This window comes from Salvelinus sp. IW2-2015, linkage group LG8 (genome assembly GCF_002910315.2).
Source record: "Salvelinus sp. IW2-2015 linkage group LG8, ASM291031v2, whole genome shotgun sequence".
NCBI classification, from domain to species: domain Eukaryota; kingdom Metazoa; phylum Chordata; class Actinopteri; order Salmoniformes; family Salmonidae; genus Salvelinus; species Salvelinus sp. IW2-2015.
This window is the reverse complement of record NC_036848.1, coordinates 22,840,966-22,868,400: the sequence shown is the minus strand read 5'-3', so window position 1 is coordinate 22,868,400 and position 27,435 is coordinate 22,840,966. Positions and strand designations below refer to the sequence as shown.

Sequence of the window (27,435 nt, the reverse complement as noted above, 5' to 3'; positions counted from 1 at the left end):
CAGAGACAAGGGGATATATCAGAGCCATGTTTCAGGGTGCATAAAGATTCCATAAAGTTTCAAAGGAGAAAAACCTCAGTGATTAAACAATAAAGTTCAACGATGGCTAAAGGTCTAAGCCTCTGGGGGGGGGGGGGGGGGCTTTATTGCTATAGGCCATAGAAATGCATTGAATAACACATTCATAAATGGAAAAATAGATGTCTGTCCTATGTTTAGGATATATAAGAAAGCTCAGGAAATATATATGTATTTTTACGATTTCCATACTTTCATTCATTTTTTTAACCAGTACCGAGTTACCCTGTGACACTTGTGACACTTGTGGGGGTGGCAGAGCAAAACAGAGAACACCACTGTGTTCGTGAGTGTCTTAGTAGTTTGTGGCCCAACAGCCATTTTCGTTGTCGGATCAATTTTTGGGATGTCTCCTTGTCTGTCAAACAGCGCTGTAGCTCTGCCACCTTCCACCGCAGATGCGCAGCCACTTCAATCAACTGAAKGTAGCTTTTCTCCAAAAGCAGTACTCAAATCGCCTTGGTGGTGCCCTGCTCATTGTGTCAGTTAATTAGTTACCCAACTTAGGCCAGACAAAATTGATTCACTGTTTAACGGATTTTCCCCCCAGAAAAGTGAGACGAGCAGAAAATAAATAATAATAATTCATTCGGTGGATAAGGAATAACAGTACTTTATCACATTGTCCTATGAACAATAGGCAAAATATTCAATTTCAAACTGATTTTATGATTATTATTAATACACAAATTAACATCAATGAACATTATTCACATAGAATATTGCATTATATTATACATCCTATCATATTCAAACAATTTTGAAAAAAAAGTTATGTATGAATGTATTATCAGTTAATTAATCTACTTCATTGTATTGCCTAACAAATTAAAGAATMATTGACAATAAATAATTGTAATCAAATTAAAATGTTGAGCCATAATAATGAGTTCATTACCTGAACGCATCTCTATAGCCTTGGCGTTAACAAAATATTCATACAAATATGATTAGGCCTCTCATAGACTAGGCCTTTTAGAAAGAGGTTCAATCAAGTTAGATCTGCCAAATGAATATAGCATTGGAAAAAAAGACATAAATCCAGCCTTAGAGTATAACATTTCATCATCATCCAAAAGAAAAATGTCATTTATAACATGCACAATTAGAAGCATCAATTTATATAGAGCAAGCGTGACTAAATTCGAGCCCGGTAACTTTGTTCACCGCATCCTCCTTCGATTGTCTCGTCTGGCTGCCACGAAAAGCCACCACCTGCTGATCTGCACGAAGTGTGCGCGTGCCACTGGCGATGTACTTCGCTCGACATGCTAGCTGTTCTCGGCGGTGCATCATCACTTCAAACGCATTCCGTCGGGCTGTTATCGGTTGGCCAACTACTACTGGTAGTACCGGTAATATGTAAGTTATGAATCACAAATCACCATACAGCTGACACTCTTCGATTTCATCAATCATTTTGACTTCAATTTGGTTGTCCAAAATACTATCAGCTTGCACTGCGTCTTTGCTAATGAATGCCTCTCTGGCCAGTCAATTGGTTAAATTACATTGTTATTTCGTCTATTAATCGCTTCTACTAGATCTGAAAATGATGCAATAACCATTAATTTAACCGACTGTTTGTTTATAATGAGGGACGTCCTACATTTAACCTGGAGACATAAATAGTAGGAATTTGCACTGGCTTCAGCCATGACGGCATGAGAGAGAAATGAAACATCTGCACGTCGCCTGCAGGTGCGAGCGTGTGTTTCACTGTCCAATCCGAGGCTCGAACATGATCTGAGCGAGTGATCTGAGGCTGTTTGGTCTCTTGGGCATCAAATTGGGAAAGCCTCAAGGGAGAGCGGACATGGCATTATAAACCAAGAGCCGCATATATTGGCCAAAAAATAATGCATCTGATTTTTACTTTTTGGGGGGGGGGGGGGGGGYGYYAAGWYAGGSGGGGGGSATTCCTTAAACAGTAATTCAACTTTGTCCGGCTTAATACAGTAAAAGTTATGGTATCAATATTATTGTAAGGATGAGGGGACCCTCAATGGTATATAGAGCAAGTCAGGATGTCATGTGAAACCATGTGTTCTGATATACTACTCGTACAGTAGTATTTGGGTTTCGAAAAGACACTCAAAATATCAACATTCATATACAAATTCCTTAGAATCCCTATATTTACATATATTTACCGTAGACCATATTAAACAGATATATGAAACAAACAATGCAAGATGGCGCGGACAGACATGGCAGCTCTGCTTTTAGCTCCTAAGCAACTTTGCAGTATTTTGTTTTTTTGTGTGCTATTTCTTACACTATTAGCCCAGAACGTTTTTTGATGTTATTACATACAGCTGTAAATAACTTTTGGATATCAGAGCGGTGGTAACTCACCAGCACTATGACCAGGAATATGACTTTGTTCACACCCCCCAGGGCAATTGAACTTATCCCAGAGGCTGCTCCAAGACGCCACCGCCGACTTCTAGTCCAACTCAGGAGGCAGGCACACCATCTACCGCTTCTGAGTATTATACTGTCTAGTGTTCAGTCTCTGGACAATAAAGTAGATAAGCTCAGGGTGAGGATCTCCTTCCAGAGAGACATCAGGGACTGTAACATACTCTGTTTCACAGAATCATGGCTCTCTCCGGATATACTGTCCCTGTCCATGTAGCCAGCTGGGTTCTCAGGACATCGCACAGACAGGAATGAACATCTCTCCGGGAAGAAGACAGTCTTTTGGTTCACCTGACCTAGAAGACCTCACAATCAAATGCTGACCGTATCATCTCCCAAGAGAATTCTCCTCAATCATCGCCACGGCCGTTTATATCCCACCTCAAGCCGAAACCTTGACGGCCCTCAAGGAACTACACCTGACTTTATGCAAACTGGAAACCACATATCCCGAGGCTGCATTTATTGTAGCTGGGGATTTTAACAAAGCAAATTTGCGGAAAATGCTACTCCATCCCCTGTGGCTGACGTGAGTAAGACATTTAAGCGAGTTATCCCTCGCAAGGCTGCCGGCCCAGACGGCATCCGTAGCCGCATCCTCAGAGCTGGCTGGAGTGGAGTGTTTACGGACATATTCGGTCTCGCCCTATCCCAGTCTGCTGTCCCCACTTGCTTCAAGATGTCCACCAGTGTTGCTGTACCCAAGAAAGCTAAGGTAACTGAACTAAATGACTATCACCCCGTAGCACTCACCTCTGTTCGCATGTGCTTTGAGTGGCTAGTTAAGGATCATATCATCTCTACCTTACCTGACACCCTAGACCCACTTCAATTTTCTTACCGCCCCAATAGATCCACGGACGATGCAATTGCCATTGCACTGCATACTGCCCTATCCCACCTGGACAGGAGGAATACCTATGTAAGAATGCTGTTCATTGACTAGAGCACAGCCTTCAACACTATAGTACCCTCCAAGCTCATCCTCAAGCTTGGGGCCCTGGGTCTGAACCCCGCCCTGTGCTACTGGGTTCTGGACTTCCTGACGGGCTGCCTCCAGATGGTGAAGGTAGGAAACAACACCTCCACTTCACTGATCCTCAACACAGGGGCCCCACAAGGGTGCGTTCTCAGCCCCCTCCTGTACTCCCTGTTCACCCATGACTGTGTGGCCACACATGCCTCCAACTCAATCATCAAGTTTGCAGACGACACAACCATAGTAGGCTGATTACCAACAATGACGAGACAGCCTACAGGGAGGAGGTGAGGGACCTGGCGAAGTGTTGCCTGGAAAATTACCTCTCCCTGAACGTCAACAAAATGAAGAAGCTGATTGTGGACTTCAGGAAAAAGCAGAGGGAGCACGCCCCTATCCACATCGATGCAACCACAGTGGAGAAGGTGGAAAGCTTCAAGTTCCTCAGCGTACACATCACTGATGATCTGAAATGGTCCACCCACACAGACAGTGTGGTGAAGAAGGCGCAACAGCACCTCTTCAACCTCAGGAGGCTGAAGAAATTTGGCTTGGCCCCTAAGACCCTCACAAACTGATGGACAATTGAGAGCATCCTGTTGGCCTGTATGCAGCCCACGACGCGGTTAGTCATTGTGGCTGCGACCGCAGATTGTCCCGGGTTTGTGGTTGTCTAGATTCCTGCTGTTTGTTGTTTTCAATTTTCCCCGTGACCTGCCCTGTCTTGAACTGCGAGGAGTAACAGCCTAACATACGTTGCTAGCTACCATGACAAAGACCAAAGCCGGCGGGAGTACCGTTGAGGACAGTGCCAGTAGTGACTATCACACGTGAAAGATCTTTTAAACTAACAAAAAGATACCTATAAGTAGTTGTTACAACAACAAGAAAATAGTTTCAAGTGTTTTGTCCAAATACTTGTGGATTCTACTAATAAAAGAATGGATGACCTGACCAGAGGTCCAGGACCTGAAGAACAGTTTGCAGTTCTCCCAGGGTCAGCTCGATGAGTTGAAACAAGATGACAGCAATCTGTAAGTCATTGAGAGAGGACATCAGTTCTGTCTGTGAATCCATGATAACAATGACAGATAAATCAGACTATCTCGAGGGACAATCAAGGCAAAACAACATGGTTGTGGAAGGAATTGCAGAATCTCCACATGAGACCTGGATGGAGTCTGAGGACAAAGTGAGTGATCTTTAAGAAATTGAAGATGGACTACAGGAAGATTGAGGTGGAGCGCGCCCACAGGACTGGAAAACCCACCACTGGCCCAGGTGACAGGCCCAGGCAGATAGTGGTCAAGTTCCTGAGGTTCAAGGACAAGGTAGCTGTTCTGGAAAGAGCCAAGAACTTGAGAGGAATGTATATCTTCCTCAACGAGGACTATCCTGAAGCTGTGCTCCAGAAGAGGYAATAACTGATCTCAGCCATGAAAGCTGCCAGAGCGCGTGGGGACATTGCATACATCCGCTACGACAGGCTCATTGTCCACCCTCCCTACCAGAAGCCTGGAAGGGATGAGAGAGCCAATCCTATGGGTTCATAGCCTCAACCCCGCAGCACACACACACCAATTGATTAATGGACTGCTGAATGTATATATTTTTTTCAGTATTATGTCTATCTGTGATAAGCTACCCAGGAAAGTGATGAAATCAATAACTTGCTAACATCAGATAACATTCATATATTAGCCTTTTCTGAGACTCACTTAGATAATTAATTTGATGATACATAAGTAGCAATACAAGGATATATKATTTATAGAAGAGACAGAAATGCTTATGGGGAGGAGTTGCTGTATATATTCAGAACCATATCCCTGTAATGCTTAGAGAAGATTTTATGTTAAGTGTTATTGAAGTGTTTTGGTTGCAGGTTCACTTGGCACATCTGAATCCTTTTCTTTTGGGGTGTTGCTATAGGCCACCAAGTGCTAACAGCAGTATCTAAATAATATGTGTGAAATGCTTGTAATGTGATGTAAACACATCTACTTTCTTGGGGACCTGAATATTGACTGGTTTTCATCAAACAAGCCAAAGTTCCAACAGCCTGGCCTAAAATAGTGTATAAGAGATCATACAAAAGATTTAGCTGTGACTCTTATGTGGATGATGTTAAAAAAATATGTGTTGGTCTGATGTGATTAATGAGGAGCATCCAGATGCTGCACTTGATGAATTTATGAAATTGCTTCTTCCAATTATTGATAAACATGCACCTGTTAAGAAACTAACTGTTAGAACTGTTAAGGCTCCATGGATTGATGAGGAATTGAAAAACTGTATGGTTGAAAGAGATGGGGCAAAAGGAGTGGCTAATAAGTCTGGCTGGTCATCTGACTGGCTTACTTACTGCAAATTGAGAAATTATGTGACTAAACTCAACAAAAAGAAGAAGAAACGTTATTATGAAGCCAAGATCAATGGTATAAAGAGTAATGGAAAAAAAACTTTGGAGTACAAATTCAACTCCATCTGTCATCAAATCAGATGGCTTATTCATCACAACACCATTTGATGTTGGCAATTATTTTAATGATTATTTAATTGGCAAAGTGGGCAAACTTAGGCAGGAAATGCCCACAACAAACAGTGAGCAARTATATCCATGAATAAAAAACAAATAGTGAAAGAAAAGCAGTGCAAGTTTGAATTTTGTAAAGTTATGTGTGGGAGAGGTGGATTTTTTTTGTTATCGATCAATAATGACTAACCTCCTGGCATTGACAACTTAGATGGAAAGCTACTGAGGATGGTAGCTGACTTTATAGCCACTCCTATCTGTCATATTTTTAATCTGAGCCTAAAGGAAAGTCTTTGTCCTCAGGCCTGGAGGGAAGCCAAAGTAATTCCACTACCCAAGAGTGGTAAAGTGGCCTTTACTGGTTCTAACAGCAGACCTATAAGCTTGCTGCCAGCTCTTAGCAAACTGTTGGAAAAAATTGTGTTTGACCAAATACAATGCTATTTCTCTGTAAACAAATGAACAACAGACTTTCAGAATGCTTATAGAGAAGGGCACTCAACATGTACTGCACTGACACACATGACTGATGGTTGAAAGAAATTGATAATAAGAAGATTGTGGGAGCTGCACTGTTAGATTTCAGTGCAGCCTTTTGATATTATTGACCATAACCTGTTGTTTAAAACTTAAGTGCTCTGGCTTTTCAACCTCTGCCATATCGTGYATTCAGAGCTACCTATCTAATAGAACTCAAAGGGTTTTCTTTAATGTCAAACATGTAAAATGTGGTGTACCGCAGGGCAGCTCTCTAGGCCCTCTACTCTTTTCTATTTTTACCTATGATCTGCCACAAGCATTAAACAAAGCATGTGTGTCCATGTATGCTGATGATTCAACCATATATGCATCAGCAACCACAGCTAATGAAGTCACTAAAACCCTTAACAAAGAGTTGACGTCTGTTTTGGAATMGGTGGCCAGTAATAAACTGGTCCTGAACATCTCTAAAACCAAGAGCATTGTATTTGGTACATCATTCCTTAAGTGCTAGCCCTCAGCTGAATCTGGTAATGAATGATGTGGCTGTTGAACAAGTTGAGGAGACTAAATTACATGGGGTTACCTTAGATTGTAAACTGTCATGGTCAAAACATATAGATTCATTGGTTGCAAAGATGGGGAGAGGTCTAGCCGTAATAAAGAGATTTTTTTTTTGACACCATATTCCAAAAAGCAAGTTCTGCAGGCTCTAGTTTTGTCTAATCTTGAAATAATCAAGATTAGACAAAACTAGAGCCTTATTGAACGACTTATTGTCCAGTCGTTTGGTCCAGTGCTGAAAAGAAAGACCTAGTTAAGCTGCAGCTGGCCCAGAACAGAATGGCACGTTTTGCTCTTAATTGTAATCAGAGGGCTAATATTAATACTATGCATGCCAGTCTGTCTTGGATAAGAGTTGAGGAGAGACTGACTGCATTACTTCTTCTTTTTATAAGAAACATTCACGTTTGCATAGCTCTGACACACACACTTATCCCACCAGACTTTTCATAGTCCCCAAATCCAGAAAAAATTCAGCCTGTTCACCCTGCTATCAAATTGTATTTGTCACATGCGCCGAATACAACATGTGTAGACCTTACAGTGAAATGCTTACTTACAATCCCTTAACCAACAATTCAGTTAAAGGAAAAAGAAGTGTTAACCTCTAACGAGCCTCTACCCCGGGTCCGGGATCACCCCCCACCCCCCCCACACTGATTAGCATAGCTAGCATAGCTTCACAAGTAGATAGTAGCATCTAAATATCATTAAATCACAAGTCCAAGACACCAGATGAAAGATACAGATCTTGTGAATAAACCCATCATTTCTGTTTTTTAAAATGTTTTACAGGGAAGACACAATATGTAAATCTATTAGCTAACCACGTTAGCAAAATACACCATCTTTCTTTGTCCACCATTTTCTCTCTCACCGACTAGCTATCACCAATTCGGCTAAACTAAGATATTGATAGCCACAAACAAGAAAAAAAACTCATCAGATGACAGTCTGATAACATATTTTGGTATAGGATAGGTGTTGTTAGAAAAAAGTGCATATTTCAGGTAGAAATCACAGTTTACAATTGCACCGACCATCACAAATCGACTAGAATTACTAGATAGAGCAACGTGTATGACCAATTTTACTTACTCATAAAACATTTCATAAAAATAGACAAAGCATAGCAATGGAAAGACAACAGTTCTTGTGATTTCAGACCATATTTCAGATTTTCTAAGCGTTTTTCAGCGAAAACACAATAAATCGATAAGTTAGCATACCACATGTGCAAACGTTACCAGAGCATCGATTCCAGCAAAGAGCGCTATAACGTAATCACCCCAAAATATATTAATTTTTTCACTAACCTTCTCAGAATTCTTCCGATTGACACTCCTGTAACATCATTTTACAACATACATATACAGTTTGTTCGAAAATGTGCATATTTACCATACAAAACCGTGGTTACACAATGAAAATACTAGGAAATCAAGCCTCAAAATGTCTGACGTCATCTTTCAGAGTGATCTAGTTTAAATTGAAAGCTAATCATATACTTGACTAAAAAATACAGGGTTGACAGGAATCGAAAGACAAATTAGTTCTTAATGCAACCGCTGACTTACATTTTTAAAATTATCCTTACTTTTTCAATACAGGGTTCGCCAAGTGACGCGATAACAAACAAAATGGCGAAATATGCGTTTAAAATATTTCGACAGACAACGATTTATCATATTAAAATATTGCTTACTTTGAGCTGTCTTTTCCATCAGATTCTTGGGCAATGTATCCTTTCTATGTTGTAATCTTCTTTGGTCGATAGATGTCCTCTGTCCTTCGAAATATCCACTAACGATCGAACGGGACCCCAAAACGTGTCCAAAGTTTCAGAGTGCACAACAAACAAATTCCTCAAAATCGCACTAAACGGATATAAATGCTATAAACGGTTCAAATTAACTACATTATGATGTTTTTAACAACTATAACGACTAAAAACATGACCGGGAAGAAATATTACTCTCTAAACAACGATTTGGAAGGAGGCAGCGTCTTGATGTCCATGTTGCGACACGACGCATGCAGGAAGAGAGCGGTACTTGCACGTTTTCGTGTTTTATAGTGGCTGTGATTGTGCAATAGATTCCATTCAAAACGTGATGACGTACAGACACCCAGAGGAAGACGTAGGCAGTGTCGGTTTCTTCATAGCATTCACTGTCGCCTTAAAAACAGACTCCAGATCAGGGGTAAAAATTCTGAAAATCTGACCCCTGTCATGAAAAGTGCTGTAGATATTTGTTCTGTACCACTCAGAGACAAAATTCCAAGGCTATAGAAACTAGAAAGTGTTTTCCTAGTCCAATAATAACAATAATATGCATATTGTACGATCAAGAATTTAGCACGAGGCAGTTTAATTTGGAGACCCAAATATGCTAATGCGGAACAGCACCCCCTATAGTTCCAAGAAGTTTAAGTAAAAAATGTAAATATCAAATAGTTAAAGAGAGGCAGTAAAATAACAGTAGCGATGCTATATACAGGGGGTACCGGTACAGAGTCAATGTGCGGGGACACAGGTTAGTCGAGGTAATTGAGGTAATATGTCTTGTGGCGTACAGTAGGTCAGCTACCAGGGGGAGACTCGTCGAGGCCTGGTGACAGATGGAGTATACATCACGAGGCGATGGCTCCATCTGCTGGACGTGCCAGGTCTCGACGGGATCTCCAGCCAGGACTAATTGGGGCTGATTGCTCACCAGCTGTACAAGTCCCATAAAGCTGCCAGAAGGGCAGCACACTAGGGAGAGACTGGGGGAGGAAAGGACTCCCGTGTAGTTGGTGACAGTACCAGAGGTAACAGGAGGGAGTTCAGTTTTMATCCCCACAGGATACAGCACGACCCGGAGACTAGAAGACGGTATCCCGGAGAGGGTCTCTTTGGGGTGACATATTATTTTCTTCTGGACTATTATTTTAATAAACACCTTTGAAACTGAGCTAATCCTACTCTGTCCGTGTCTGATCTGTGTAAACGTTTTGACCCAAACCCCTGGTCTGCCACAAGTGGTGGAGAATGCGGGCACTCTGACAACGTGGTCAGATCAGGGTTGATGTTTACGCAGCATCAGCATGGACGAGTTGATAGCTCAGTTCATCCAGACCCAACATGACCAACAGGCGGTTCAGGAACGAACGCTGGAGGAACAGCGGCTACAAAACTTCCGGCTTATTGAGGAAATTAGGAAGCTACAAGGAGGAGCGTCTACTGAATTACATCCAAAACCAGTTTTTAATCAAGCTAACAGAAGATGACAACATCGAAACCTACCTCTGTACGTTTGAACGGACAGCACTACGGGAAACATGACTAAGGCAGAAGTGGGCCAGTCTGCTGGCCCCGATCCTCTCTGGGAATGCCCAAAACGATGAACAGGCGGCTAACTACGACGGACTCAAACAGGAGATACTCAGCCGCTACGGGTACAGCCTGGCCCATCGGGCTCAACTATTTCATAACTGGAGGTTCGTAGCCGATGCATTCCCCCGAGCCCAGATGAGCGACCTACTACGCGTCACCAGGGGATGGCTCCTAACCGACGTACCCACCCTTTCCATCCTAGACAAAGTGGTCCTGAATCGCTTCCTACGGGTACTACCCCACGACATGAAGAGGGCAGCGAGTCTATGCGCACCCCAGACCTTGGAGGGCCTCCTGGAAGCAGTGGAGACGCATCAGAACACTCAGGCCCTGCTGAGTGGGAGCCGGGCCGAGTCGACGACCCATTCGAGGAGTCGGAAGGACAGCCCCACTGCTGGGTACCCCAAACCAACAGTCGGCAGGGCCAAAGGACCGCAAACCCGTGGAGAGACYGCTGGGGTAGGGCCGACCCGCCACCGACGACCCCAGGTAGATGGAGACCAAAGGAGGTGTTTTGAGTGTGGCGCCCGGTGGCACATGGCCTGGAATTGCCCGGCTCGAGAGGAGTTGATGCCATCAGCAAGCCCCAGAAGCGAGGTGGGTCACGCAGTGAACTACGTCACCTGTTGGGCACACCACGAATCAATTGCACCCATTGTCCCGGTGAAGATTGACGGACACGACACGGAAGCTCTATTAGACTCCGGAAGTATGGTTACCCTCGTAACCACGAGCCTGCTGAACCAGGAGACCGAACAGGGTAGGGGATGTCCATTTTCTGTGTCACGGGGACACAAAGTGGTATCCAACTATATGGGCCAACATCGTGACGCCACAAGGGAACTGCCAGATGATGCTGGGTGCAGTACCAGAGTTGCCGGTACCTCTCCTAGTGGGACGAGATTGTCCACTGTTCGCGGCCCGGTGGGGGCACGGGCTGAGGAAGAAGGTACGAGCCATCCGAAGAAGAGAGCAAGGACGACCCATCGCCTGTGCAGCTCGGAAGCAAACGGTTGACCTTCCTGTATCTACGGGTCCGGAGTCGGAGGGGGTGCCGGAACCCAAACCCCCTTGGGGAACCACGGGAAGAAGAGCCCAGCCTTCCCTTCCTCGATCTCGAGGGGCCAGTCGAGACACTCCCTGGGGGCCAACTGAGGGGACAATTCGGGACAGCCCAGTGGGAGGACCCTAACTTGAAATCCGCCGCAGCCCAAGTGATAGCGGTGGATGGACAGCTACTTCCGGGGGTGAGTGACTGGCAATACCCCCATCTCCAAATCAAGAATAACCTTTTGTATCAGGTGTCGCACCAACAGGGGGAACTTCGAGAGGTATTGTTGCTGCCCAGACGGTACGTGGCCCACACCCACCTTTTGGGGGCGCACCTGGGAATAGAGAAGACCCGGGAATAGATCGCTGCCCGGTTCCACTGGCCCAGGATGAGTTGGGTCGTAGAAGACTACTGTTGCAGCTGCACGGAGTGTCAAATGACTACCCCAAAGGCACACTTCCGAAACCCACTGGTCCCCCTACCGATTATCYGGGTGCCCTTTTAACGCATCGCCATGGACATAGTGGGACCCCTGGTAAAAACAGCACAAGGACACCGGTACATCCTGGTAATCGTAGACTATGCCACCCGGTATCCCGAGGCCATTCCCCTACTGGTGGCGGTGTCCAAGGGAATCGCCCGGGAGCTGTTCCAAGACACAGGTCAAGTCCTTCCTGGGACTGGCAGGATACTATAGCCAGTTTATCCACAACTTTGCGGCTATAGCTTCCCCCCTCACCGATCTAACCAGGGCCCGCCTCATGAAAACAGTGAAATGGACGGAAGAGACAGAAGCGGCGTTCAGCCGCCTGAAGGAAGCGCTGTGCTCCCATCCAATTCTCGTAATGCCCAATTTCCAGGTGCCGATGTTGGTCCAGACAGATGCACGTGACACGGGACTAGGAGACGTTTTGTCCCAGATGGTGGAGCACCCCATCATGTACATCAGCTGAAAGCTGATACCCAGAGAGAAAAAATACTCTATCGTTGAGAAAGAGTGTCTAGCGGTGAAGTGGGCGCTAGACACTCTCAAGTATTACCTGTTAGGTGCCTATTTCACCCTGGTCACGGACCATGCCTCCCTGGTCTGGATGGCCAGGGGAYGGGACACAAACAATCGGGTCACCAGGTGGTTCTTGTCCCTTCAACGCTTCTCTTTTTCTGTTGTGCACAGGTCAGGGGCGAAGCATGGAAATGCGAATGCCCTATCGAGAAGGGAGACATATGTCGCACTGATGACCGTCCCCTCCCGGACAGAGCTAAGGGGGGAGGGGGGGGGGGGTACAGCAGGTCAGCCACCAGGGGGAGACTCGTCGAGTGACAGACCGAGTATACATCATGACGTGCCAGGTCTCGACGGGATCTCCGGCCAGGACTAATTGGGGCTGATTGCTCACCAGCTGTACAGTTGTGGCCAAAAGTTTTGAGAATGACACATATTAATTTTCACAAAGTTTGCTGCTTCAGTGTCTTTAGATATTTTTGTCAGATGTTACTATTGAATACTGAAGTATAATTACAAGCATTTCATGAGTGTCAACGGCTTTTATTGACAATTACATGAAACTGATGCAAAGAGTCAATATTTGCAGTGTTGACCCTTCTTTATCAAGACCTCTGCATTCCGCCCTGGCATGCTGTCAATTAACTTCTGGGCCACATCCTGACTGATGGCAGCTCATTCTTGCATAATCAATGCTTGGAGTTTGTCAGAATTTGTGGGGTTTTGTTTGTCCACCCGCCTCTTGAGGATTGACCACAAGTTCTCAATGGGATTAAGGTCTGGGGAGTTTCCTGGCCATGGACCCAAAATATCGATGTTTTGTTCCCCGGGCTACTTAGTTATCACTTTTGCCTTATGGCAAGGTGCTCCATCATGCTGGAAAAGGCATTGTTTGTCACCAAACTGTTATTGGATGGTTGGGAGACGTTGCTCTCGGAGGATGTGTTGGTACCATTCTTAATTCATGGCTGTGTTCTTAGGAAAAATTGTGCGTGAGCCCACTCTCTTGGCTGAGAAGCAACCCCACACATGAATGGTCTCAGGATGCTTTACTGTTGGCATGACACAGGAGAAAATTACTTTACCCCAGTCCTCAGCAGTCCAATCCCTGTWCCTTTTGCAGAATATCAGTCTGTCCCTGATGTTTTTCCTGGAGAGAAGTGGCTTCTTTGCTTCCCTTCTTGACACCAGGGCATGCTCCAAAAGGCTTCGCCTCACTGTGCGTGGAGATGCACTCGGAGACGGTCCTGGCGCTTCCTGGACTTTCTTGGGCGCCCTGAAGCCTTTTTCACAACAATTGAACCGCTCTCCTTGAAGTTCTTGATGGTCAGATAAATGGTTGATTTAGGTGCAATCTTACTGGCAATATCCTTGCCTGTGAAGCCCTTTTTGTGCAAAGCAATGATGACGGCACGTGTTTCCTTGCAGGTAACCTTGATTGACAGAGAAAGAACAATGATTCCAAGCAAAACCCTCCTTTTGAAGCTCCCAGTCTGTTATTCGAACTCAGTCAGCATGACAGAGTGATCTCCAGCCTTGTCCTCATCAACACTCACACCTGTGTTAACGAGAGAATCACTGACATGATGTCAGCTGGTCCTTTTGTGGCAGGGCTGAAATGCAGTGGAAATGTTTTTGGGGGATGGTTTGGGGACGGTACCAGAGGTAACAGGAGGGAGTTCAGTTTTGATCCCCACAGGATACAMCACGACCCGGGGCCCAGATGACGGTATCCCGGAGAGGGTCTCTTGGGGAGACCTACTCTTTTCTTTTGGACTATTATTTTAATAAACACCTTTGAAACTGAGCTAATCCTACTCTGTCCGTGTCTGATCTGTGTAAATGTTTTGACCCAACCCCCTGGTCTGCCACAGTACGTGTAGGTAGTGTTAAAGTGACTATGCATAGATCATTACCAGAGAGTAGTAGCATCATTAAACGGTCTGGGTAGCCATTTGATTAGCTCTTCAAGAGTCTCATGGCTTGGGGGTAGAAGCTGTTAAGAAGCCTTTTGGACCAAGACTTGGTGCTCCGGTATCGATTGTCATGCTGTAGCAAAGAGAACAGTCTATGACTAGGGTGGCTGGAGTCTTTTACAATTTTTTAAGGCCTTCCTCTTACACCGCCTGGTATAGAGGTCCTGGATGACAGGAAGCTTTGCCCCAGTGATGTACTGGGCCGTACACACAACCCTCTGTAGTGGCTTTTGGTCAGAGGCCGAGCAGTTGCCATACCAGGCAGTGATGCAACCAGTCAGGATGCTCTCGATGGTTCAGCTGTAGAACTTTTTGAGCATCTGTGAACCCATGCCAAATCTTTTCAGTCTCCTGAGGGGGAATAGGCTTTGTCGTGCCCTCTTCACGACTGTCTTCGTGTGTTCTGACGATGATAGTTTATTGGTGTTGTGGACACCAAGGAACTTGAAGCTCTTAAAACCTCTTGTTAATAGGGGGCGCTGTTTTCACTTTGGGCCTCGTACTCTGTTCTAGATCATACAATATGCATATTATTATTACTATTGGATAGAAAACACTCTGAAGTTTCTAAAACTGTTTGAATTATATCTGTGAGTAAAACYGAACTCATTTGGCAGCAAACTTCCAAACAGGAAGTGAAAATTCTGAACATGGGGCTCTGTGTCAGGGCTTGCCTATTCAATTGCCTTATATTTATGGATCTGTATGCACTTAATACGCCTTTGTCGTGTCTTTGACCAGGCCAGATTAATTGCTATGACATGCTATTCTATAAAATAATTTCTCCGTAATTAATATCACCTGATTGAACTAATCATGTGAATGTAATTAACTAGAGAGGGACACCACAAAATAATATTTATAGAGCTGTTATCTTTCGAATAAACTCTTAAAGATTTAGGAATATTTTACATTCATAGCAGTCACATTAATCGTCAGTTTATTCAGTCTCATCTGAAAGTTGTAAATCCTTGATTATCTGCAAGAATCCTGGCTAACAAGTTGAATCAGCAATACAAAATTGGGTTTATTTATTTACTAAATACCTAACTAATCACACAGAATCACACATATACAATTAAATCATAACTTGATTACAAAGTGCCGTCATACAGAAAACGTCCCTAGCGGGCGGAATAGATATGACAGCTTGTTACACAAAGAAAAGGGGCGGGATTTTAGTGAAAGAGCGGGAGACTGGGACAGGGCCGAAGCTGTGCTATCAGAAATACAGTATCTTATGCATTCTAAATTACCGCCCATTTGAAAAGGAAAATGCAATAAATATTTACTCTGAGCTGCGCTTCAGTAGGTTGGTGGTAGATGGAAGACCGTATCGCCAACCCGAGTCCTCTGTCCTTTGAAGAATGTCTCTGGTGATCACTGGATACGTTGGAGTAACGTCGTGTGTAGTAGACGGGATACTCGGACTGTCCTTCCTAACCTGCGTTTGTAGCGGCTGTTGCTAACTCAACGGCTAGGCGGTATCACTTCTGTAGTGAATACGAGTTCAAAGTTTCATTAGACCATTTGCAACCAAAGTCCATGCTGATGTTGGCTTAGTTCTGTAGTTATTGTCTGAACCATTCTGACATCGGATCGTCATCCTAAATGTCCCGGAACAGAAAGTATATTCTTGTCAATGGCTTTTATAGTGGAGGAGAGGGTGTGTCTGAAAAGTTTATAACCCATGCCTCTTCACAGGGGCGGGCCACTGTGAGCAGAGGAAAACTTATGAAAGCCCAGATCTCTCATTTGGAAGTTAAAATTACATTTAATCTCTTCACAAATAATTCATATTCAAACATTTGAATTAAACAAACAATTCCATGTGAATCCGATACCTCTGACGTTTAGACTTTCCACAGTAGAGTTGTCATTCTATCATGATGAGAATGTGTCAGAGGGCAACCGAACTGACATAATATACCTTTAAGTACCAGCCGCATATGTTCAGTTGGTCGGATTACCAGAATATAGTTCATTTCCCCACCTTCTGATGTCCCCAGAATCTCTATGTTAACCAATGGGTTTTCTTATGTCACTCAGTTTATAGTAGGGAAGAGAAAAAGGGGGAAAGAGGTATTTATGACTGTTCATAAACCTACCCCCAACCCAACGTCATGACACCTTCCACTAGATGTTCAACAGGCAGTAGAATGTTGAATGGGGTGTCTAGCTTGATGTGAACCGATGAGAGCTTTTGGAGTGACAGGGTCTGCCTATTTGGCAGTATTCAACTGCGCACCAGGAACACGACATTGTCTTCTGAAATGCGTTAGGTATACACGACGAAATGCTCCGTCTCGGACTTTATTGGATACATATGAGAAAACATCATAAAGATGGATTTCAACGAAGTATTACGATCATCAAGTTATGATGTGTCCAGTTTTACCTTTACTTTTCGTTTATTGTGACTTTTGGAATTTTTCGTTCCATGCGCCAAGAGTTGATGGACACGTGTGCGCCACAATGCAGCCAAAGCTGCTAATTCGACAGAAGAATGGACATTCTAAAACACAAAAACAACGATTTATTGTGGGATAAAGGAATCTTTGCACTACATTCTGATGGAAGATCATCAAAGGTAAGAGAATATTTATGATGTTATTGTCGGATTTTTGTGTATATGTTGGCTCCAACAAGGCGGAGAATTGCTGGCGCTGTCTCACAATATTGCATGCTGTACTTGTACTAAAGTTATTTTTTTTTAATCTAACACAGCGGTTGCATTAAGAACCAGTGTATCTTTCATTTGTGTACACACATGTATTTTTTGAGTTTTATGATTCGTTTTTTGGTTAGATTACGTGACTGTCCAAAATTCTCGGACAATTTGTGCTTATGGCGCCGTATCACAATGTAAAACCAGGATTTGTAGCTATAAATATGCACATTTTCGAACAAAACATAAATTTATTGTATAACATGATGTTATAAGACTGTCATCTGATGAAGTTGTTCAAAGGTTAGTGATTAATTCTATCTTTATTTCTGCTTTTTGTGACTCCTATCGTTGGCTGAAAAAATGGCTGTGTGTTTTTGTGACTTGGCTCTGACCTAACATAATCATATGTTGTGCTTTCGCTGTAAATCATTTTTGAAATCGGACACCATGGGTAGATTAACAAGATGTTTATCTTTCATTTGCTGTATTGGACTTGTTAATGTGTGGAAGTTAAATATTTCTAAAAAATATTTTTGAATTTCGCGCGCTGCGAAATGTTGTCGGTGTTCCGCTAGCGGAACCCCGGGGCGAGAAAGGTTAACCTGTTCCATTTCAGCCCCAGTCAATGAGAATGGGGGCGTGCTCGATCCTCCTTTTCCTGTAGTCCACGATCATCTCCTTTGTCTTGATCACGTTGAGGGAGAGGTTGTTGTCCTGGCACCACACGGCCAGGTCTCTGACCACCTCCCTATAGGCTATTTTATTGTTGTCAGTGATCAGGCCTACCACTGTTGTGTCATCGGCAAACTTAATGATGGTGTTGGAGTCGTGCCTGGCCGTGCAGTCATGGGTGAACAGGGAGTACAGGAGGGGACTGAGCACGCACCCCTGATGTGTTGTTACCTACCCTTACAACCTGGGGGCGGCCCGTCAGGAAGTCCAGGATCCAGTTGCAGATGGAGGTGTTTAGTCCCAGGCTCCTTAGCTTAGTGATGAGCTTTGATGGCACTATGGTGTTGAACGCTGATCTGTAGTCAGTGAATAACATTCACACATAGGTGTTCCTTTTGTCCAGGTGGGAAAGGGCAGTGTGGAGTGTAATAGAGATTGCATCATCTGTGGATCTGTTGGGGTGGTATGCAAATTGGAGTGGGTCTAGAGTTAATGGGATAATGGTGTTGATGTGAGCCATGACCAGCCTTTCAAAGCACTTCATGGCTACAGACGAGTGCTACGGGTCGGTAGTCATTTAGGCAGGTTACTTTAGTGTTCTTGGGCACAAGGACTATGGTGGTCTACTTGAAACATGTTGGTATTACAAACTGTCAGAGACAGGTTGAAAATGTCAGTGAAGACACTTGCCAGTTGGTCAGTGCATGCTCGGAGTACAAGTCCTGGTAATCCGTCTGGCCCTGCGGCCTTGTGAATGTTGACCTGTTTAAAGGTCTTACTCACAGAGCGTGATCACACAATCGTCCGGAACAGCTGATGCTCTCATGCATGCTTCAGTGTTACTTGCCTCGAAGTGAACATAGAAGTAGTTTAGCTCGTCCGGTAGACCTGTGTCACTGGGCAGCTCGTGGCTGTGCTTCCCTTTGTAGTATGTAATAGTTTGCAAGCCCTACCGCATCCGACGAGTGTCGGAGCCGGTGTAGTACAATTCAATCTTAGTCCTGTATTGACGCTTCACCTATTTGATGGTTCGTCGGAGGGCATAGCGGGATTTCTAATAAGCTTCTGGGTTAGAGTCCCGCTCTTTGAAAGCGGCAGCTCTACCCTTTAGCTCAATGCGGATGTTGCCTGTAATCAAATAAAATCACATTTATTTATATAGCCTTTCGTACATCAGCTGATATCTCAAAGTGCTGTACAGAAACCCAGCCTAAAACCCCAAACAGCAAGCAATGCAGGTGTAGAAGCACGGTGGCTAGGAAAAACTCCCTAGAAAGGCCAAAACACTAGAAGAACCTCGAGAGGAACCAGGCTATGAGGGTGGCCAGTCCTCTTCTGGCTACTGCCGGGGGAGATTATAACAGAACATGGCCAAGATGTTCAAATGTTCCTAAATGACCAGCATGGTCAAATAATAATCACAGTAGTTGAGGGTGCAGCAAGTCAGCACCTCAGGAGTAAATGTCAGTTGGCTTTTCATAGCCGATCATTAAGAGTATCTCTACCGTCCTGCGGTCTCTTAGAGAGTTGAAAACAGCAGTTCTGGGAAAGGTAGCACGTCCGGTGAACAGGTCAGGGTTCCATAGCCGCAGGCAGAACAGTTGAAACTGGAGCAGCAGCCGGCCAGGTGGACTGGGGAAGCATGGAGTCATCATGCAGGTCGTCCTGAGGCATGGTCCTAGGGCTCAGGTCCTCCGAGAGAGAGAGAAAGAGAGAATTAGAGAGAGCACACTTAATTCACACTGGACAACGGATAAGACAGGGAAGTACACCAGATATAACAAACTGACCCTAGCCCCCGCCACATCAACTACTGCAGCATAAATACTGATGCTGAGACAGGAGGGGTCAGGAGACACTGTGACCCCCATCCGATGATACCCGGACAGGGCCAAACAGGAAGGATATAAACCCCACCCACTTTACCAAAGCACAGCCCCACACCACTAGAGGGATATCTTCAACCACCAACTTACCATCCTGAGACAAGGCCGAGTTATAGCCCACAAAGATCTCCGCCACGGCACAACCCAAGGGGGGTGCCAACCCGACAGGAAGATCACGTCAGTGACTCAACCCCACTCAAGTGACGCACCCTCCTAGGGACGGCATGGAAGAGCACCAGTAAGCCAGTGACTCAGCCCCTGTAATAGGGTTAGAGGCAGAGAATCCCAGTGGAGAGAGGGGAACCGGCTAGGCAGAGACAGCAAGGGCGGTTTGTTGCTCCAGAGCTTTTCCGTTCACCTTCACACTCCTGGGCCAGACTACACTCAATCATATGACCCACTGAGAGATAAGTCTTCAGTAAAGACTTAAAGGTTGAGACCGAGTCTGCGTCTCTCACATGGGTAGGCAGACCATTCCATAAAAATGGAGATCTATAGGAGAAAGCCCTGCCTCCAGCTGTTTGCTTAGAATTCTAGGGACAATTAGGAGGCCTGCGTCTTGTGACCGTAGCGTACGTGTAGGTATGTACGGCAGGAGCAACTCGGAAAGATAGGTAGGAGCAAGCCCATGTAACGCTTTGTAGGTTAACAGTAAAACCTTGAAATCAGCCCTTGCCTTAACAGGAAGCCAGTGTAGGGAGGCTAGCACTGGAGTAATATGATAAATGTTGGTTCTAGTCAGGATTCTAGCAGCCGTATTTAGCACTAACTGAAGTTTATTTGGTGCTTTATCCGGGTAGCCGGAAGTAGAGCATTGCAGTAGTCTAACCTAGAAGTAACAAAAGCATGGATTAATTTTTCTGCATCAGTTTTGGACAGAAAATGTCTGATTGGATAAAGCTGTCCTTGAAACAGTCTTGATATGTTCGTCAAAAGAGAGATCAGGGGTCCAGAGACGCCGATGTCCTTCACAGTTTTATTTGAGACGACTTTACAACCATCAAGATTAATTGTCAGATTCAACAGAAGATTCTTTTGTTTCTTGGGACCTAGAACAAGCATCTCTGTTTTGTCCGAGTTTAAAAGTATAAAGTTTTTCAGCCATCCACTTCCTTATGTCTGAAACACAGGCTTCTAGCGAGGGCAATTTTGGGGCTTCACCATGTTTCATTGAAATGTCACGCTGTGGTGTCCATCCGCATAGCAGTGAAAGTTAATATTATGTTTTCGAATGACATCCCAAGAGGTAAAATATATAGTGAAAACAATAGTGGTCCTAAACGAAACCTTGAGGAACACCGAAATGTACAGTTGATTTGTCAGAGGACAAACCATTCACAGAGACAATGTAACGATCTGGGTGTCGTGGGTGTGAAGTCAGGCGCAGGAAACAGAGAGTTCAAGATAGTGCTCTTTAATGCACACACACTGCGGACATAGGCCACCTCACGAAACACTGGGTGGCCGAAAAACAAATGCCCCAAACACGGGGACTAAAACAGTCCAGCAAAACCCACAAACAGGACAAAAACGTTCGTCCTCCAACATACACAATTGTTACCACAAACAATCCCGCACAAAGAAACAGGCGGGCCGGCTGACTAATAAAGCCCTACTAATCACCACAAACTCATAACAGGTGTAACCAATAAACATACAAGGAGGGGGAGGAAAGAATCAGTGGCAGCTAGTAGGCCGGCGACGCCGAGCGCCACCCGAACGGGAAGGGGAGCCACCTTCGGTCGGAGTCGTGACAGACAAACTGATATCTTTCCGACAGATAAGATCTAAACCAGGCCAGAACTTGTCRGTGTAGACCAATTTGGGTTTCCAATCTCTCCAAAAGAATGTGGTAATCCATGGCTTCTGGTTGGGGTATGTATGTACGGTCACTGTGGGGACGAGGTCATCGATGCACTTATTGATGGAGCCAGTGACTGATGTGGTGTACTCCTCAATGCCATCGGAAGAATCCCAGAACATATTCCAGTCTGTGCAACAAAGCTGGGACTGAGAGACTGAAAAACAGCTTCTATCTCAAGGCCATCAGACTGTTAAAACTTCTTTGGTGTAGGGGGCAGTATTTTCACTTCCGGATGAAAAGCATGCCCAGAGTAAACGGCCTGCTACAAAGCCATAAAAGCTAGAATATGCATATTAGATTTGGATTGAAAACACTCTGAAGCTTCTAAAACTGTTTGAATGATGTCTGTGAGTATAACAGAACTCATATGGCAGGCAAATAACCTGAGAAAAAATCCAACCAGGAAGTGGGAAATCTGAGYTTGGTCGATTTTCAACTCAGCTCCAATTGAAGATACAGTGGGATATTGGTAATGTTCCTAAGGCTTCCACTAGATGTCAACAGTCTTTAGAACCTTGTCTGATGCTTCTACTGTGAAGTGGGGCCGAATGAGAGGGGATTGAGTAAGGTCTACCATGACCTGAACATGCGCTGACCATGCGCGTTCATGTGAGAGCGAGCTCTGTTCCATCGCACTTCTGAAGACAAAGGAATTCTCCGGTTGGAACATTATTGAAGAATTATGTTAAAAGCATCCTAAAGATTGATTCAATACTTCGTTTGTCATGTTTTTACAGACTGTAATATAACTTTTTTAACTTTTCGTCCGTACTTTCCGCTGGACTTGCCCGCACGTCGTGAGTTTYGAAAGTGTACTGAACGCTAGAACAACAAGGAGGAATTTGGACATAAATTATGGACATTTTTGAACAAAACAAACATTTATTGTGGAACTGGGATTCCTGGGAGTGCATTCTGATGAAGATCAGCAAAGGTAAGTGAATGTTTATAATGTTATTTCTGACTTATGTTGACTGCACAATATGGCGGATATATTTGTGTCTTGATTGGGCTCTGAGCGCCGACTCAGATTATTGCATGGTTTGCTTTTTCCGTAAAGCTTTTTTGAAATCTGACACAGCGGTTGCATTAACTTCTCTAGGATATGTGGGACGCTAACGTCCCACTTGGCCCAAAAAGTCCAAAAAAAATGTAGCGCGCCAAATTCAATATATTACTATTAAAATCAATGAAAGACACCAAATTAAAGCTACACATGTTGTGAATCCAGCCAACTATGTCTGATTTCAAAAAGGATTTATGGGGAAAGCACACCAAACAATTATGTTGCTCCAGTACATAGCCATAGAAAAACACAGCCATTTTCCCAGCAAAAGATAGTAGTAACAAAATCCAGAAATAGAGAAATAAATTAATCACTAACCTTTGAAACATCTTCGTCAGATGACACTCATATTACATCATGTTACACAATACATCTATGTTTTGTTCGATAATGTGCATATTTATATCCACAAATCTGGTTTACATTGGCGCCATGTTCAGAAATGCCTCCAAAATATCCGGGGTAATTACAGAGAGCCACGTCAAATAAAGAAACAAAATACTCATCATAAACTTTGATGAAAGATACATGTTTTACATATAATTAAAGATACACTGGTTCTTAATGCAACCGCTGTGTCAGATTTTTTTTAAACTTTAGGAAAGCATACCATGCAATAATCTGAGACGGCGCTCAGAAATACACAACATTTCTCCGCCGTGTTGGAGTCAACAGAAATACGAAAATTACATCATAAATATTCCTTCCTTTTGATGATTTTCATCAGAATGCAGTGCCAGGAATCCTAGTTCCACAATAAATCGTTGTTTTGTTCGATAATGTCCATTACTAGTGTCCAATTAGCTAATTTTGCTAGCACGTTTAGTTCACGTGCCAAACGCTGGCGCCGGTCCAGGCGAACTCGGCGAAAAACTTCAAAAGTTATATCCAGGTCGAATAACCTTGGTCAAACTTAGTAGAGATCAATCTTCAGGATGTTGTTATCATTTATATCCAATAAGTTCCAACCGGAGAATTATTTTCAGTCTCTATAAGTAATGGAACGCAAGACGATATAATGAGGAAAGCGCGTGACCAGGAACTGGCAATCTGCCAGACCACTGACTCATTCCCCTCCCTTTCAGTCCCACAACACAGCATAAGCTTCATTCCACGTTCTACTGACTGTTGACATCTAGTGGAAGGCGTATGAAGTGCAAACAGATCCATATATTACAGGGAATTGAATAGGCGATGACTTTAACAACGACCACTCTCAGAATTTTCACTTCCTGTTTTTTCTCAGGTTTTTGCCTGCCATATGAGTTCTGTTATACTCAGACATCATTCAAAATTTTTTTGAAACTTCAGAGTGTTCTCTATCCAATAGTAATAATAATATGCATATATTAGCATGTGGGACAGAGTAGGAGGCAGTTCACTATGGGCACGAAATTCATCCAAAAGTGACAATGCTGCCCCCTATACCAAAGAAGTTAACTTCTCTAGGGTAGGGGGCAGCATTTTCACGTTTGGATGAAAAGCATACTCAAATTCAATTGCAAGCTACTCATCCCCAGGAGATAAGATATGCATATTATTAGTATATTTGGATAGAAAACACTGAAGTTTCTAAAACTGTTTGAATCATGTCTGTGAGTAAAACAGAACTTATTTAGCAGGCGAAACCCAGAGGACAAACCATTCAGATGMTTTTTTTTTTAGGTCACTGTCTTTTCAATGAATTTTCATTGGGAAACCAGATTTCTAAGCGAATTGCTTGCAGTTCCTACGGCTTCCACTGGATGTCAACAGTCCTGTGAATAGGCACTCACCTAACATAATCGTTTGGTTTGCTTTCGTCGTAAAGCGTATCTTTAAAATGGTGTAAAATACATGTATGTGTGAGGAATTTTAATTAAGGGATTTCTGTTGTTTTGAATTTGGCGCCCTGCAGTTTCACTAGCTGTTGAAGAGGTGGGACGCTACCGTCTCACGTACCCTAGAGAGGTTAAATAGCCATCACTAGCCGGCTACCACCCGGTTACTCAACCCTGCACCTTAGAGGCTTCTGTCTTATGTACATAGACATTGAATCACTGGTCACTTTAATAATGGGATACTAGTCACTTTAATCATGTTTATATACTGCTTTAATCATTTCATATGTATATACTGTAATCTATTCTACTGTATTTTAGTCAATGCCACTCTGACATTGCTCATCCTAATATTTATATTTCTTAATTCCATTATTTTACTTTTCGTCCTAACATTTATATTTCTTAATTCCATTATTTTACTTTTAGATTTGTGTGTATTGTTGTGAATTGTTAGATATTGCTGCACTGTTGGAGCTAGGAACACAAGCATTTCGCTACACCCGCAATAACATTCCCTAATTACGTGTATGTGACCAATAACGATTTGATTTGATTTACATATATATTTCCCAGGACTCCCTTGAAAGTTGTGGCAATTGTTACGGAGTGGACTATCCTGGATAGATTCAAATTAAATTAAATATATTGTTTTGTATACTGTGCTCTACTTATCTAGCAGGGACATCCCTTTTCAATGTGCTCTGAAGGACCTAGCATTTAAAACGGACCAGCTGTATGGCACAATCGTCAGGAGACTATCTCTGCCTTTAAAACACTGATGTAAACACTGACAGTAATGAGGTCTTTTCAATGAAAAGTGAACAATTTCAATTCACTTTCCATCTCTTAACTCTTAGCAGCCAGACTGATCTAAATTGGAAAGAGCAGGTGACAATACATACTTACGAGCGAGAGGATCAGGCAACTCTCTGGGGAGAGCAAAAACAGATGAGATTTTGGCGAGGAGCAGTCTTCAGTCCCCCTGCGGCTCCCGCAAGATTGAAATACCAATTATGGTGACATATCTGCAAATGAACCCTCTCCTTCCTCTCCTCTACAGTCTCCATTCTGTTCTCAGCATGGGGAGGTTTCCAGGATTGTGTTAATTTGGCATCAAATGGAAGAAAACGGACTGAAACAAGGAGAAACTACATGGACTTTAGTTTTCTGTTGCAAAAGTTTCAAAATCTGTTTCCGTTGCTTGCTCAAATGAACACGGCCCTCATCGGGCCCGGTCGAGGGTGACACCATTGCCAGGTACTGCAGGTTTTGACTAGATTAGATACATCTTATCTCAAAATCTACTTTTTGTAGCAGGTTAGGCGAACTTACACAGCAGTGTAGGAGAATTAGGTTAAGGTTAGGAAAAGGGTTAAGGTTTAGGGTTAGCTAAAATGCAAAACATTTCAACTTTTGACGTCAATTTGACATAAGCAGTATTCTATTTAGAATATATTGATTTAGATTTATATCTATTTTGATTTGAAATGACCGGTATTGCGAGGTTGCTCCACTATTAAAGATGCATCTCGTTTGGTAGGATAGGAAGTTATTATAATGAGTCACTACCGGTCTTTTGACATGACCCAAGAGGTCCGCTGACCTTCATTTACCAAACAACATTACAGTTTGAAGATAGAAATAAACTACTTTTCCAATAGAAATGCAAAATCACACCTGTAGGCGGTATCATGGTGACGTTGGCTAGCTAAGCTCATGCGCAGAAGCACATCGATTCTAACGGTCATCTTGCGACAAACTGTGCATGTGCAGGCCCTCAAATTAAAGGCACTTCTTCGATATTAAGTTGTTTTTGACAAATGAAAACGGGTCAGTTTGTCACTTTCAATTACTTAAGACATTGGCTCGGTTGTACGTTTAGATTTCGAGAAAATAAGAATAATTGATCACTTCTCTCATTTTCTCGGCCTGGTCTGCTTGGTCTGTTTAGCAAGCGTTACCGGAAGTCTTACGATGTTGCGCCACTGGGTTTAGAAACTCTGTGACCAAGCATCAAAACGCAAGATCAATTGTCTCTGAGGAGGGAACATTTCTTCCTTTTTCTATCCCCCTATGACATATTGAGCGAACAAATCAATGCAGTGACTATGCCTATGTTTCATCTTCTGAATTTTGAATGGTTATGTTACGCACAGTTCAGACTCCGAATATATGGTGAGTCATAACTGAATAGAAATTAAGTGCAGGCTGGCTCTCAACACTGCAGACTTCCTAGTTGGTTTGGGGATGAATTCAGACATAACAACGCCCTCTTGTGTTAAAGAAACCACAAGTTTATTGCAGTGAAAAGTTTGTTTGAAACAGTGGATATGATTGGTTTAATGTGTCTCGGTTAGTGTAACGTGTCTTCAGATTTCATAACTCCCTTTTACTAAGGAATCACGAGAAAGCCTGGTAAGTAGCCTTTCTGTAATATCTGAAATTAATGGATAGCCTATGCTGTGATGAATACTGTGTAGCCTTATTAGGAACTGTGTTTCAGATATCTCTATGAAGCTCATATAATGAAAGGTGCTATGTTAATAGTTCAAACGCAGCCCTATCATCTCACCGAACTAACAAAAGTCTTCCATCTCAGAATCCAAGGCCATGATTGTTCTTCCGTTGTGGGTGTGGTAGCGAAGCAACTTTTATTTGCACGCATTTAACATATATATATTTTTTTTTTTTCACCTTTATTTAACCAGGTAGGCTAGTTGAGAACAAGCTTTCATTTGCAACTGTGACCTGGCCAAGATAAAGCAAAGCAGTTCGACACATGCAACAACACAGAGTTACACATGGAATAAGCAAACATACAGTCAATAATACAGTAGAAAAATAAGTCTAGATACAATGTGAGCAAATGAGGTGAGATAAGGGAGGTAAAGGCAAAAAAAGGCCATGGTGGCAAAGTAAATACAATATAGCAAGTAAAACAAGATTCCAATCCAAGATGGCGTAGCAGTCGGATGTGTCTTTG

At 43.4% G+C, this 27,435-nt stretch overlaps 1 pseudogene; it reads left to right on the top strand.

Annotated features, from left to right (window-relative positions):
- LOC111967605 (short transient receptor potential channel 3-like) overlaps window positions 1–27,435 on the top strand; it is an 84,377-nt pseudogene that overhangs the window by 23,112 nt on the left and 33,830 nt on the right.